This window comes from Tenrec ecaudatus, chromosome X (assembly GCF_050624435.1).
Source record: "Tenrec ecaudatus isolate mTenEca1 chromosome X, mTenEca1.hap1, whole genome shotgun sequence".
Classification (NCBI taxonomy): Eukaryota; Metazoa; Chordata; class Mammalia; order Afrosoricida; family Tenrecidae; genus Tenrec; species Tenrec ecaudatus.
In genome coordinates, this window is record NC_134548.1 from 168,718,702 (window position 1) to 168,730,420 (window position 11,719).

General features: G+C 37.5%; 1 pseudogene; it reads left to right on the forward strand.

Moving 5' to 3' along the window:
• The first annotated feature begins 9,217 nt into the window (after positions 1-9,217).
• On the forward strand, positions 9,218-10,956 carry LOC142433869 (ubiquitin-conjugating enzyme E2 variant 1 pseudogene; annotated as a pseudogene).
• Positions 10,957-11,719: the final 763 nt, after the last annotated feature.

An 11,719-nucleotide genomic window follows, 5' to 3' on the forward strand; every position in this document is an offset into this window, starting at 1 on the left:
TCTCTTCCCTCATATACAGGAATCTGATCGATTCTGGTTGTTGATTTTGCATCCTGCTACCTTGCCCAATCCCTCCATTGTTTGCAGTAGGCTTTTTGTAGAGACTTGGGTTTTCTCTATATAGGATCATATTATCTGTGAATAGCGAAAGTTTCCCTTCTTCTTTACCTATTTTTACCCCCTTGATTTCTTTTTGTTGTCTGACAAGTGGTGATAAGGGACATCGTTTTCTGGTCCTTGTTTTCAAGGGAAATGTTTCTAGTTTTCCTCCATTGAGCGTCATGCTGGCTGTTGGTTTTTCATATTAGGTTGAGGAATTTCCCTTCAGTTGCTATTCTGTTAAATGTTTTGAGCAAAAATGGGTGTTCGGTATTGTCAAATGCCATTTCTGCATCTATTAATATAAGCATGTGGTTTTTATTCTTTGTGTTGTTTATGTGGTAGATACATTGAATGCTTTTTGAATATTGAACCATCCCTGCATACCCAGAATGAATCCCACTTGGTCATGGTGAATTATTTTTTTAATATGATGTTGCATTCTATTGACCAGAATTTTATTGAGGATTTTGGCATCAATGTTCATGAGGAATATTGGTCTATAATTTTCTATCTTTGTGGGCTCTTTTCCCGATTTGGGTATCAGTGCTATGCTGGCTTCATAGATCGAGTTTGGGAGCTTACTGTCTTTTTATATCTTCTGAGATAGAAAGAGTTTTGGTGTAGTATTGGTGTCAGATATTTGGTGTAGTATTGGTGTCAGATATTTGAATATTTGATAGAATTCCCCCTTTGAACCCATTTGGACCTAGGTTTTTCTTGGTTGGAAGTTTCTTATTGGCCTGTTGTATTTCTTCTTTTGTTATGGGTCTGTTGAGGTTTTCAATATCGGTCTGCATTCATTTGAGTGGGTGATGTAATTCTAAGTATCTGTCCATTTCTTCTAGATTGTCTAATTTGATTGAATACAGTTTTTCATAGTAGTGTATTATTATTTTTGTTTCATTTAAATCTGTTGTAGTGTCACCCTTTTCATCTCTTATTCTGGGTATTTGCATATTTTCTTTTTTTCCTTTGTTAAGTTTGCCAGTGGTCTGTTTTGTTCAGCCTTTTAAAGAACCAGCTTCTTGTCTTGTTGATTTTTTCCACTTTTTTGTTTTGTTTTCTATTTAATTTATTTCTGCTTTGATCTTTTTAAGATTCCCCCCCCCCTTATTTTATTGGAGGTTTCATGGTGTTGTCCTTTTCCAGTTCTTGAAGGTGTTGTGTTAGGGTGCTAATTTTGGATTTCTCCTCTTCTTTTCATATGTGTCTTAATTGTTATAAATTGGTCTCTGATTCTTTTGCAGTGTCCCAAAGGGTTTGATATGTTGTGTTATCATTCTTGTTTGCCTCAATACATTAAAAAAATTTCCTCCTTTATTAATCATGTTTGAGTATTATATTGTTCAATCTCCATGTGTTTTTCTTTACATTTCTGTTCATTTTATTTTTGATTTCTAATTTTATAGTGTTGTGGTCTGAGAAGGTTGTAGGACTTCAATTTTTTTTAATTTGAGGTAAGCTTTATGGCATAGCATGTTCAATTCTTGAGAATGTTCCATGTGTGTTGGAGAGGAATGTATACTGTGTTTTTGTTGGGTGAAACGTTCTGTATACGTCATGAGGTTGATTTGTTGATTGTTTTGAGCTTTTTTGTGACTTTATTGAGATTTTTTTCTTGATCTCTTTCCGTGAGAGTGGCTTATTGAGGTTTCCTGTTATTATTGTTGAGGTGTCTATATCCTTTTTCAATTCTGTGAGGATTTAATTGATCTATTTTGAGGGTTTTTCATTGGGTATATATATATGTTTATTGCAGTTCTGAAGAAAAGAAAGGTCATTAAAAAGATGACACCTGAATGGCTAACAAGCACATGAGGAAATGCTCTCGTTCACTAGACATCCAGGAAATGCAAATCAAAACAATATGAGATACCATTTTACACCCACAACAATAGTCCAATTTAAGAAAACAGAATAACAAATGCTAGAGAGGGTATGGAGAGGTTGGCACTCTGATACACTGCTGATGGGCCTGTAAATATGTGCAACCACTGTGGAAAGCGATATGGTGATTCCTAAAACAACTGACAGTTGAAATAGCATATGGCCCAGCAATACCAATGCTGAGTATATACCCCAGCAATACCAATGCTGAGTATATACCCCAAAGAGATAATAGACAGAGAAAAAACATATGTATGCTTTCCCATGTTCATTACCGCACAGTTCACAACAGCAGCCCAAATTACTATCAGAAATAGAATGGACAAAATAACTTCGGTATCTACACACAGTGGAATAGTACGCATCCCTAAAACAGTGATGAAACCATGAAACACCTCATGACATGGAGGGATCTGCAAACCATGCTGAGTGAAGTCAGTCAATTACAAAAGGACAAATACTGTAAAAGTCCACTGCTGTAAGGATAAATAAAAAGATGAAGGCAACTTCATGCTTCCAGGTCACACAATCCGCTAATCAAGGCTGCCAATAAACATGGTAAGAGAGCCTAACTAGTGTCCATGAAGCATACATCACACTCTTTATATGTGTATCTTGAAAATCCCCTTGACAGAGGAGATCTCACTTCAACCAGGAACAGATTTTCAAGATGCCATGAAAAAAATGTGATGAGATCCCCACAACACAACAGACATGCCTACCAGACAGAAAAGCAATACTGATGGGAAACATCAAGTCCAGAGGGGAGGAAGAGGAGCATACACATTTCAGAGAAGACGAGTGCATTTCTGTTGGTAATAAAAGGGGTAGGACCAACCTCCCAGTGGAGGAAAAATGACTAACAATACTTATACAGAACCCAAGGGGAGAGAATGCCTGGGACTATGCTCCCAATAGGGCACATTGGACCAAGTTTCTGTACAGCCCTGAGACATTTGACCCTAGGTTTTTGAGATGCACAAAATACTCCAAAACCCACACCAGAGGGATGTGAATTGGAAACCCCACTAGATGAACTAGACTTTACCTCAAACAGACCTGTAAACTTAAGACTGAAATTATATGGTGTGTGAACAGAAGACAGCTATACCAAGAGAATTCAACTGCTGGTAGGAAGATTACCATTTACTTACTACTTCAATGCTCTATTTGTTGTATTAATACATGTGAGTATTAATCTGGAATACCTGGATATCCTTGTATTGCATATAGATATTCTCTTTCACAGAAAGCATTGTACTTCAAGATAGATCTTAAAGTGTCATTTTTGACAATGCATGCGACACTATTTCTCTTTAATTTGTCATTCTCCAGATAGTAAAATATGATTCAAACTGGCCAATATCAGTACGTTTCAGCTCACGATCGATCTTTATGCATTACATTGCATCTTTTCAGACTTCCAATTTTCTAGATTCACATTCCGTACATTCCACCTTCCAATTATTGATAGATATTTGCAGCTGTTTCTTCTTCTTTTGAGTTGTGTCTCATCAGCAAATGAAATTATTGAAAGTTTTACTCCATGCACCTCATTATGATTTACTTGACTTTGAGAATGCAGCGCTTCCTCTGCCATATTTTGAGTGCCTTGTAACCTAAAGAGTTCCTCTTCCAGCAGTTTCTCTGACAATGTTCCACTGATATTCATGTGTTTTTTTAGTGACTAAGTCCTCCAAAGTGGACATCCTAGCCTTTCTTCTTAGTCTTTTCTTCGTCTGGAAGCACAGCTGAAACCTGTTCACCTTGGCTAACCCTACTGATATTTGAAATATCAGTAACATAGCTTCTAGCATCACAGCATCATGTAAGCCACCATAGTATGACAAATTTACCGAGAAGTGGTGGTTTATTTTATTAGTAAGGTATATTACATTGCCTGGTTTTCATCTACTTCTGGAATATAATCTTTTTAATATGTTGCCGAATTAGTTTTATTGTATTCCATTGAAGACTTTTATGTCTATATTCATGAGATATTAGTTTGTGGTTTTCTCTTCTTTCAACTTAATTACACTAGGTGCTTTTTTAAACCCTTTTTTGGGTAAATTCAGTGAAAATTTACAGACTAGATCAATTTTCCATTCAACAATTTATGCACATTTTATTTCATATCATTGATTACACTCCCCATAATTTAACATCATTTACCCCAACACGGCTTTATTTTGTATTAAATAGTTCCACTGTATTCATTAGAGTCTCCTATATCTTCATTAGTAATATCTATTTTTAATTTAAATTCTACTGATTGCCTTGGACACTAATAATATCATGGACTGGCAGAAGAACAAATGTATTCTTGGAAGAAGTACAGCCAGAATGCTACTTAGAAATGAAGATGGAGACACTTTGTCTCAAGTATTTTGAACCAGCCCCTGGAAAAGTACATCATACTTGATAAAGTAGACAGCGGCAAAAAAAAAGAGGAAGACCCTCACAGTGGCTTCAACAATAGGCTCCAACGTAACAATTATGAATAAGGCATGGGACTGAGGAGTGCTTTGTTCTGTTGGTGTTGACTATGGAACTGACTTGATATCACCTAACAACAATCTCTGGATATTACAATTTTTCATATTAACTTGTAAGAATTTAAGAGGCGCTCAAATGGCGCTGTGATTATGCACTGGGCTTCTAACTGCAAGGTCAGGAGTTCAAAACCACCAGCAGCTCCTCAAGAGCACCACTTGGTCTCCTTATAAAGTACTTTCTACATAGTCAGTGCTCGATAAATGCTGGCATAGTATTAATATTACATGTCATCCAGTAGGCACAGAAAGAGATAGACATGACTATCTCCAGCCTGGGCAGATGTTAAAACAATCAAGCACAGTTGTTGTTTTTTTTAGTTTTGGGGGCCTCTGTATCCTCCTGGATTGTTGGAGGAATTCCTGGAGGAGTCTCTTTTTGAGAGAGAGAGAGAGAGAGAGAGAGAGAGAGAGAGAGAGAGAGAGAGAGAGAGAGAGAGAGAAAGAAAGAAAGCTGAAGCTGTCCACAGGGAGATAGTTAAGAACATCAAGAACACAGAGTAGAGAAATGGGAAAGATATGAAGGATAGAGGAAGAAATAAAAGAGATCAGATAAAGGAAAGTAGATAGGTGGAGAGAGAGAGAGAGACCATAACAAGAAGGTTCATGAAGGGAGGGGAGAGAGAGAGAAACTTGCAATACAGAGTTACGAGCTCTATTGAAAATTTTACAGAAAAGAAACCCTTATTTGAGAGGAAGAGATTGGCTATATTTAGTACTGGGTAGGATGTCAGTTCTGAAAATAAACTGCTTGCAGAACCAAAGGCAATCCTCTGTGCTGTTGTCACCTGCGGCAGCTTGACCTCTCTTGGGGGTGAGGGGTGTGGAGCGTGAACACATCACCTATCACAGAGCTCCAGGTATTCACAAGGACTTTCCCTGCTTTGTCTCCTTGACCTATTTCTAGATTTCAAAGTTTCACATTTTCTGTTTAATGTGCAGAAGATAAGTAATATAGCTGATGAAGGCAAATTGTGTATTGGCATGTATGCAGAATAGGGAAGTGTCCTGGTAAGTCAATACTTAAAAGTAAACCCCATGTGACAAGATGTTTAATAGAATACTTACAAACTTTATAGTACATTTCTGGTGTGTATATGGGCATATTAGGAAGTGTGCTGGACCCTATGAAGAGCTATACTTGAAGCATGGAGATGACATGCCTGTGTGATTTATAGGCTCAGAGAAGGATCATAAGAAAATAGAAAAATAGAACAAAAGATTTAAGTCATCAAAATCCAATGTGTATGAAGGAAGTTGGGCATAGAAAATTATATTAATTATAATGTTAACTATTTTTTATTTAAGATATTTAAAAGTATATTTAGATACAGATAAGTGTGTGTACCTATGTGTGTGCATATTACACATTGTATTGGGGAAACATAGGTAATGCCTTTATTGAAATGATTAAAAAAAAACGCAACCAGATATTTTGATGACAAAATACAATCAGAATTCCAGAACACTAACTACTGTTTTTATCATAACATCATCTTCACTAGTCTACTCTAGTATATCATCTGTACTGTTATAATAGACTGTTGTAATTGTTCTGCCCATTTCCACCCTATGCCGCTCTCCTGAATATATGCTCCACAGAATAGCCAGAGATTCTTTTAAAATTGTCAGTTAGCTTGTGTCATTCAAAAACCTACCTACAATATTCTCTCAGTTCACTCTGAATAAAATAGAAAAATTTTTCCATGGTTCATGAGACTTCACATGATGCAGCCTACCTCTCTGATTTATTTGCTACCAGTTTTGTTTACTTTTCCAGTCCAAGAATGCTGACCTCCTTGTTTTTCCTAGCACATATCAATCATATTCTGACCTCAGGGATTTGAATTTACTGTTCCCTTAATCAGGTAGATGCTGGCCCCATAGAGCATATGTGCTCTCACTTTGTTTGATACCCAGCTTAAATATCACCTTTTTATAACTGCCCTAAATAAAATAGCAACCTCCCTTTGCTCTCTTCATTATGTTTGATGGAGAAAAAAAACATAGAGTGGGTGCCTCTGATAGACATTTGGATCAACATCTGTCAATCTATGTTTCATATGAGAGGCCTTGGACAGATTTTATATGTGCGTGTATTCTATACATATGTGTTTATATTATATATGTATACATATTATATATGCAGATTATATGTATGTGTGTGTTCCCAACATTCCAGACTACAGGAATAGTGCTTGTAATTGTCTAAAAATTAGGGGAAAAGTAGTAATTAAAGGACTATGTGAAACCTTTGGAAAATGAAGATTATCTGGGTGTCACCCAAAATCCCTTCAATAAGAATTTATGGAGATGAAGCTTAGGAATGTACAGTTAGATAAAGTTCCACATGTAAGTTAAAAAATATTGCTAAAAAAAACCCAACAGCCCCCAAATACCAAACTCACTGCCACTGAGTCTATGGTGACTCATAGCAACCCTATAGGACAGGATAGCACTGCCCCTGTGGGTTTCTGAGACTGTAACTCTTTACAGGAGTATGATTTAATTCACATATGCAAGGGTTTATTTTAAACAAAACATGTTTAAACATGTCTCTGGAATCAGTGGATGGCTGCTGACAAGTTCTTTCAGTCTTATTAGGATGCTTTCAAAACAAGTCTACTCACAACAGTGGGTTTTGAATTGGAGTGTAATTGGATTTTGGAGTGCAAATCTTTACACTCAATAAATATTTTCTTGGACACAGGATGATCACAGAGGCTTATTAGGAAAAGTTTTAATAAAACAGAAACTGTTTCCATCATGGAAATGTACCTGCTCATTCTTTGAGGATAGGACCGGCTGCCCAATGACAACTTTGTTGGCTAACCTTCCCAAATACACTCTATCATGACTTTGCCCTAACAACCCATTTTTAAGTTTCCCAAACTCAAATAACATTAAAAAGGAACATGATTTCAGTCTTTTGAGGTTATCAGCACTGCAATTTTGATGTTGTATAAATTAAGAAGCATAAGATTCTTTAGAGCAGCAGTTCTCAACTGTGGGTCGGGGTCGAGTGATGCTTTCACAGGAGTCCGCAGATTCTTAACAGTAGCAAAATGACAGTGATGAAGTAGCAACAAAAATAATTTTATGGTTGGGGGAGGGGTTCACTACAGCCTGAGGAACTGTATGAAAGGGTCGCGGTGTGAGGAAGGTTGACAACCCCTGCTATAGGAGGAAAGGGTATATACATTTGTGTATGTTTTCAGTGCCATGGAGTCAGTTCAGACACTGATTCTATGTGCAACAGGAGGAAACACTGCCTGATCCTGTTCCATCCTCACAATGATTCTTACGCTTAATCCCATTGTACAGCAGATTTACCCAATGCAGTGTGTCGTTTGGCCTGTTTACTGTCCCTACCATGAGATTGAATTGTGGTTCAAAGTAAGATGAAATTTTTGACAACTTGGATCTTTTCTCCACTTATCATGATGTTCCCTATTGGTCCAGATGTGAGGATTTAGGTCTTTACATTGAGTTGTAATCTATATCAAAGGCTGCAATCCTTGATCTTTATCAACAAGTGTTTCAAGTCCTTCAAGACTATTCATAGTTTGTAATGAATAACAGTAAACAGGGAGCTTCCAGAGGTGGTTGAACCTGCATTCTGAAAAGGGATATCATTGCTGATGCCAGCTAAATCTTCGCTGAAAGCAAAGAATACCAGAAAGATGTCTTCTTGTGTTTTATTGACTATGCCAAGCCAGTCAACTGTGTGGACCATAACAAACTATGGATAGCCTTGAGAAGAACGGGAATTCCAAAACATTTCATTGTGTTCATGTAGAACTTGTACATGGATCAAGAGGCATTTGTGTGAACAGAACAAGGGAATACTTCAAACTTTAAAATCAAGAAAGGTGTGTGCTAGGTTGGATCCTCTCACCACATTTATTCCATTTGTATGCTGAGCAAATCATCAGAGAAGCTGGATTTCATGAAGAAGAATGTGGCATAAGGATTGGAGGAAGGCTTATTAATAACCTGCAGTATGCAGATGACACAACCTTGCTTGCTGAAAGTGAGGAGGACTTGAAGCACCTGCTGATGAAGATGTTGGGTTGAAGCCTTTAGGATGGATTAAAACTCAATGTAAGGAAGACCAAAAGATTTAAGTTCTCAAGGAGTTTCTCTTGCTTGGATCCACAATCAATGCTCATGGAAGCAGTGGTCAAGAAAAGACATATTGCAATGGGTGAATTTGCTGCACAAGATTGCCTTAAAAGTGTTGAAGAGCAATGATGTTACTTGGAGGTCTAAGGCGCACCTGACCAAAACCACTGGTGTTTTTCCATTGCATCATATTCATGCAAAAGTGGAACATGGAATAAGAAAGACCAAAAGGAATTGAAGCATTTCAATTATGGTCCTGGCAAAAAAATATTGGAAGTTCTGTTGGACTGGCAAAAGAACAAACAAATCTGTCTTCAAAGAAATATGGACAGAATGCTCCTTAGAGACAAGGATGGCAATACTTCATCTCCATAATCAGTACTTTGTACTGATAACATGTACTTTGGACATGTTTTTAGAAGTGGCCAGTCCTTGAAGAAGGATATCGTGCTTGGTAAAGAAGGAAAATGAAAAGGAGAAAAGCTCTTGACAGGATTGATTGACACAGTAACTGCAACAATTGGCTAAAACAGAACAATTTTGAGTATGGCATGGGACCAGGTGATGTTTACTACGGCTGTATGTTTACTTCAGTTATATATAGGGTCACTATGAGTCGGAACCATCTCAATGGCACCTAACAACAATTAGACAATACAGACAAATTAGACAACAACAACAATACAGACAAATACTTTTTACATAGTCAGTAAAAAAACAAGTAAACATCTCTCTGGTGTTCTCTGCTTTCAACCAAGATTTCAGCAATGAAATCCCTTGTTTCACGTTCTCTTCTCTCCTGAATTTCTGGCAGCTCCCTGTCAATAAACTGCTGCAAGAGTTGTTGGATGATCTTCAGTAAAATTTTACTTGAATGTGTTATGAATGATATTGTTTTATAATTTATGCAATCTGTTGGGCCACCTTTCTTTGAAATTAATACAAATATGGATCCCTTCCAGTCAATTGGCCAAGTAGCTGCCTTCCAAATTTCTGGCATAGACGAGTAAGTGCTTCCGGTGCCTCTTCAGCTTGCTGAAAAATTGCAGTGGGTATTCCATCAATTCCTGGAAACTTGATGTTGGCAATGCATTTAGCGCAGCTTGAACTTCTTCCTTCGGCACCACTGGTTCTTCCTCATATGCTACCTCCCTAATTGGTGAAATGTCAACTAGTTCTTTTTGATACAGTGACTCTGTGTATTCTTTCCATCTTCTTTTTTTTCTGTTTTTCAAAAAAAACAGTTCATTGGAGGCTCATACAACTCTTATCACAATCCTTACATACATCAATTGTGTAAAGCACATTTATACATTTGTTGCCCTCATCATTCTCAAAGCATTTGCTCTCCACCTAAGCCCCTGGTATCAGCTCCTCAATTTTCCCTCTCCCTCCCCACTCTCCCCTCCCTCATGAACCCTTGATAATTTATAAATTATTATTTTGTCATATCTTACACTGTCCGATGTCTCCCCTCAACCATTTTTCTGTTGTTTGTCTCCCAGGGAGGAGGTTATATGTAGATCCCTGTAATCGGTTTGCCCTTTCCACCCCACCCTCCCTCTACTGTCCCAGTATCGCCACTCTCTCCATCTTCTTTTTATGCTTCCTGTATTGGTCAATATTTTCCCATAGAATCTTTGTATATTTTAACTTGAGGCTTGACATTTTTCTTGAGCTTTTTCAGCTTATATATGCCGAATATATTCTTCCTTTTTGGTTTTCTGACTCTGGTTCTTTGCACATTTCTTTATAATAGTTTGCTTTGGCCGGCCTTCCAGCGACAGCAACGCAAGATGGCAGCCACCACGGGCTCGGACAATTTACGAAAACCGGATATACAGCCTTAAAATAGAATGTGGACCTAAATACCCAGAAGCACCCCCCTTTGTAAGATTTGTAACAAAAATTAACATGAATGGAGTTAATAGTTCTAATGGAGTGGTGGACCCCAGAGCCATATCAGTGCTAGCAAAATGGCAGAATTCCTACAGTATCAAAGTTGTCCTGCAAGAGCTCCGGCGCCTAATGATGTCTAAAGAAAACATGAAGCTCCCTCAGCCGCCCGAAGGACAGTGTTACAGCAATTAATCACCAAGAGAAACCACACGCCCTCCCTTCCCCCATTCGATTTAAGCAGTCTTCATTTTCCACGGTAGTACATTTTTTAGATAACGTCTTGTAGACCTCAAAGTACTGGACAGGAAGCTCCCATTCAAGGGCAAGTTATCTTAAGACACTGTACATGATACTAATGTTTTGTCCATTTGAAATATATAAGTTGTGCTCTAACAAAAAAAATAGTTTGCTTTATCCTCTCAAACTGTCCTTTGAAAGTTTCTGTTTAGCTCTTTGATATCATCATCTCTTCCATTGTCTACTAGTAAGAGTAAGATACAGAGTCTCTTTTGACATCCATTTGTCTTTCTTACTTGTCTTCTCATCGGCCATTTGCTTTCTTCAGGTATGATGCTCTTGCTGTCATTCCCACAGCGCATGATGTTTTTGGTCATTAATCCTCAATGCATCACATCTGTTCTTGAGATATTCTCAAACTTCAGGTGGAATAAACTCAAGGTCTTATTTTGACTCTCATGGACTTCTTGTCATTTTCTTCAGCTTCAACCTGAACTTACATGGGAGCAATTGATATTCTGTCCCACAGTCAGCCCCTGGCCTGATTTCAGCTAGTGATACTGAGCTTTTTCCATCATGTCTTCCCACAGATGTAGTCAATTTGATTTATATGTATTCTACCTGGGTAAAGCCATATAAACAGTTATCTTTTGTGTTCTTGTAAAAAAAAGTATTTTAATGAAGAAGTCATTGGCCCTGAAAAATTCCATCATACCAGATCCAAATTCATTTATATTACCAAGGTCATATTTTCCAATTCTTGTTCCTTCCTATTTATTTACAGATTTTGCATTCCAATTGCCATAATCATCAATGCATCTTGATTGTATGTGTGATCAGTTCAAACTGAAGGCATTGGTAGAAGTCTTGCATTTCTGCATCATAGCTTTATTAATTTGTGCATAAATTTGAATGAT